Here is a 5,027-nt window from a genome sequence, read left to right as displayed (position 1 = left end):
AGTAGTGAGATTATCATATAATTATACCTATAGCCTATTTATCTAAAACAACCTTTTATCAGCAAGGCAGAGAGTCGAAAATTGCCACACCAAAGAACTGAAATAATTAATTAAATTTATTTATTTAAAAAAAAACCCTGTGATTTTTAATAATTTACTAGATCATGATCCCCTCTACATTTGCTTTGAAATAGAGAGGTTCATTTCATGGTAAGAATTTCATTTTTTTTCATAAATCTAAACAGGTTAATGGCACTATGTCATTTAAAATCTGATTCCACCAAATAAAAATTGATAATTGATGTTAAATGACGTGATATAGTGTATACCTTCAAATTTTTGAAAAGCTAAATCTTTGGCATTGAATGGTCCTACTCCATTTCAAAAACAAATAGAGGTTCCTAGTACTATCTTGGAATCACCGATAGCTAATGCATCCAACATTGTTGTTACAATTCTAAAATACCTAATTATGTCTAAAAAGTTCTCCCAAAGCAAGCAACAACTATAAGTTAAAACATTCAAAAAGAAAGAAAAGTCAAGATCTTTTGACATGAGAAAATGTAAAGGCTGAAATACATTTTAGTCCCTCTAACTCTGGTGGTGTTGTCATTATATTCCTTCAAGTTTCAAAAATTGCAAGTAATCCTTTGAACATTTGAACTGTCACGACCCAAACCCGATACCCGGATTTGTGACCATGACCAGCATGTTAATATCATGCCTAAACTTGGTATTAACAAGAACCAACTTAACTTTTGCAAAAGTTTTCCTCTTTCTTTTCATTCTTGTCTCCTTACTTAAAAGTTATAACCTTTCACTAGACATTCAGAGCATCTACATTGTACTTCAAAGAATAACATAATCTACCAGTTACTCCAATTCTAAATTTCACATAATACATCTCTTAATACCTTAAAGTACACAACTTTCATTATATCCTAAAATACACAATACTATAAAACTAAATATCAAATTACTAGTTTGGATTCTATACTTTTAAAACTAAAATTAGCTCCTTCCAAAACTTGACTAAGGCTCCCTCTGCTCCAAAATAAACCTGTTGACTGAAATGGTGGAAGGGGTGAGCTACACAGCTCAGTAAGGGTAAGATACATAAGAATTTAATAAGAATGTATGTAAATCAAATCATTTCATTTTATAAATGTTCAGATAGGAGAACTTCTTTTCATGCATAGTATTTTATATTATTTATAATAATAACTTATACGCTCATCGTAGAAAAATAATTGTTCTCCTTTTTCTTATTGGAATAATATTACCAAAACCTTTCAGATTGAATTTCTTGCATTTCTTACAAAGTCACCAAATATAATATTGATTGTTTAAAAATCATATACATACATACATACATATATGTGTGTGTGTGTGTGTGTGTATATATTCTTGTTACAAAATAATCATTTTAACTTAAATCAGATAATTGGTAACTTTGTCTTAAACTAGAAACATTTTAACAAATAAGAAGACTTTTCTTTATAAACTTTTTCTGGTAAAATATTATAACTTTCATAGTCATAAAACTTAACGTTTCATAAAGAGTAGATATCTGATAATTTTTTTAATGTAAACTTGTACTTTCATCAGAAGTTTTATCTTTACAGAACGCTAAAACCTTTTTATCATATTCTTTATCTTTAAAGTACAACAAAACTTCAGAAACTTTTATCTTTAAAGAACAGCTTTTCTTTTCATCATAAACTTCTTTTCATGAGAGCTTTTAACTTTTCATAATGCATTTAAACAAATCATTCTCTCATGATCAATAAAATAATATAGCTGTTCATAACATCTTGGTTAGTCTATATTTGATAAATCTGTACTTATTTTGGAGGTTTCTAGCACCACTGTGCTAGGCATCCAGCATTCCCCACAATGCTAGGTATTCCCGGGATCACATCATAATACATATCTTTCAACCATGGGGGTAGGTTGACTTCCTCCACAAGTTGACCGTAGCCAACAAGGAAGGGTACAGTAGAGCCAGTCCCACATTAATGGCCAGTCAGATAGCATTTTCTATGAAAAGCCAGTAATTAAACCCCTACTGGCAGAGTTCAGATCATTAGATAACATAACCCGAAAACATTTATTACTTATACATCATATGGAAATTCATGGTTTGGATAATATTTCATAATAAAAGTATTTCCATTGTTTTCTTTAAACATCATGTTCCTGAAATTAGTAACAGCTTCAATATGCTTAAATCATATACATAAGGTTTCGAAAGTTCACGGACATATCTTTGTCTGAAACATGGTTATATGCCATATCTCTAATAAAAAACTTTTTAATGCATTATATACTTTAAAATAACCTCATGACTTACCAAATGCCTATATAACTTATCTCTTACCTGAAAGCAGAGGAACTGAGAGCCTAAAGTCGAAGGAGCTTAGACTTTGGTACTGGTAACACCTAAACCAAAATCAAAACTTATTACTATCCATTATTTCTTATCATAAACTTACACATTCATCTCAAAGCCTATCTCTTAGAATGAAAGAAATCCTAGTCCCACCTCGACGAGGTTCCCACAAACACAAAATACATTCATCAAACAACATGATGTACCAAATCATAGAGAAACCAACATTCTCAAATTAATATCATATCTCTAGAAGAGCCAACTTCATTTCAAAAGGCTCTTTGGGATTAGGGCAATAAAGCATGCATAAATATAAAATCCTTTAAGCATGGTCATGTAACCATATACACTCACATGACAAAATACAACCCATTGAACAAGACAGTTTCATAAAAATAATAGTTGGATGGTTTAAAACCCCTCCTTTAAGTACCAAACCTTGAGCCATGTATATATAAAAAAATATTTATGATCTAGACATTCTAAATGATAAATATATTAAATTATAGCTCAAAATATTCACCCTAACTTTAGAATTAAATCCTCAAAGTTAGGCATGTCTCTTACTGTTCACTGTTTTATTCTAGCAGCATATGCTTCACTTATAAAATACAAATGGGCTATCAATTCACATCAAAAATTCATGAAAATTTACAGAACAACTCCTCTGGATGTCTAGTAAATACCATATAAATTTCGGAGTCAAGGAATAAAACCATAATTTAATAAAAATCATACAATACATCATACTCAAAACTGTCCTGACAGAATTCCATGCAACTTAGAAATTACACTATTATTTTTATATTGATTCAATGGCTGTGAGACCACTTCCATTAGAACTGTATTTGTCTTAGGTTTCCTAAGAAATATCCCTAGCATCCAAATTCACTGTATAAAATTTAATACATAATTTACCATGTGTAAACACAGAATCTGTCACAATGACAGCTTTGCAACATTTTCTTGTAAATTCACAAACAATTATCAAATGATGGTATTTTCCTATGAAATTTAATACACACATATTAGACATATTATATAATAATCTCCAATAAACCTTTTACCCATATCTGTCCTAGAAAAATACAGAATTTATAATAACCAAACAGGTTAACAGTGAGTGCAATTCTTAACAAGTTCATGAACTAACACTCAACCAACTTCAATTACTAAATCAACTGCACATTCAGCACCTCAAATAGCAATTCCATAAAGTTTATCTAGCTATTTTACTCCTCTTAACACTTACCCATAACAAATTTTAACTTAGTCTATCATCTAGGAGCACATGCAAGCATAACAATGATTCAATTCATATTCATGAAATCAACAATCTTTAAAATCCAACACATCCATATACAAAAGCATATAACCATCACTCAAGTTTAAAATGAATAATAGACTAAAAGAATTAGATTTTTTCCTTACCCTAAGTATGGTTCTTGGAGTGATAGAGCTAGAGTCACTCTAGCTTTCAATTGGGAACAAGAGCTTGGGAAGAATGGAGAGAACTTCTTGTTGCTGCTGGACCCATAGGTGTGAAAGGGAGAGGACAGTTGAGAGTTTTTCTTTCTTTTGATGTTGGACCGTGGGTAAGAAAGAGGGAGAGAGTTCTTGAGTCTTCTTTCTTTGAGAAAGTCAAAGAAGAGATAAATGTGTAGCCAATAAGAACAAAGAAGGAAGAAAACAAAGAAGCAAAGCAAGAAGGACCAAAAAGTTTCTGGTGCAGCCAAGAAGTCAAGCAAAATATCTTGGGTGATTCACGTGTATTGCTAAGGAAAGAAAGGATAACTCACCTTTTCAACTTTTGTTATTTACACTTTTCACCCTCTCATAGTTCTATATTATAGAAAGGCCCAAATAATAAAATAACTTCGCATATAAACCCTTATCTTTATACACTTAATTAAACACCAACAACTATATATCTAATAACTTAACCACTTAATGTAATTTGTTCATACTTAGTATATATTCAAAATACAATTAGTCATTAAATTATTTACAATCTTTACAATTCTTATTCAAAGGTATTATAAAATAATATGCTTATTAAATACTCTTATATTAATTTTAGAAAGTAAGTGACTCAAGATAATAATTAATCACTTGAACACAAGTTAACTATAAAATTGGGTCGGGGTGTTACATGAACTGTTGCCATTTTGGTGCCTCAAGTTTCCAAATTTGTAATTAACCCCATGAACTTTCAAAATACTATATTTTCGTCTGTCAAGTTTTATATATTTTTTTTAATGTTTCAAAACAATGACTTCATTTAGATATAGTTAACAAAACATGATGGGATGGTGAAATTGACAACAATGCAAAAGTTTGTGTTTAATTGCAAGTTTTGATACTTAAAAAGGATCATAATGATAACAACACTAAAGTTAAAGGGTGTAAAATGTATTTTAACCACAAAAAAAAAAATCAATGTAATTCCAGCTCACCTTATACATTCACATTCTAATTGAGAAATTAACTTTCCGATTATGGCCCGCCTCCCTTCCCCAACCTAAATAAAACACTAAAATTGCTCCCTTTCTTTGTCACTCTGTAAACAGGTTGATGACTGCCTTCATGGTCTCCAGACGGATTAATGAGTACCACTGTACCAAAAAAGTATCAA

At 30.6% G+C, this 5,027-nt stretch overlaps 1 long non-coding RNA gene across 1 annotated transcript; it reads right to left on the bottom strand.

Moving 5' to 3' along the window:
- Positions 1–793: 793 nt before the first annotated feature.
- On the bottom strand, positions 794–4,061 carry LOC142627547 (uncharacterized). The gene is made up of 3 exons (XR_012842870.1): positions 3,824–4,061; positions 2,381–2,442; positions 794–1,067 (listed from the first exon to the last, which is right to left on the bottom strand). It is a non-coding gene; the product is annotated as an uncharacterized LOC142627547 (long non-coding RNA).
- Between the last annotated feature and the right edge of the window lie 966 nt (positions 4,062–5,027).

This window comes from Castanea sativa, chromosome 3, assembly GCF_040712315.1.
Source record: "Castanea sativa cultivar Marrone di Chiusa Pesio chromosome 3, ASM4071231v1".
Taxonomy (NCBI): Eukaryota; Viridiplantae; Streptophyta; class Magnoliopsida; order Fagales; family Fagaceae; genus Castanea; species Castanea sativa.
This window is presented reverse-complemented; position numbering and strand designations above follow the sequence as displayed.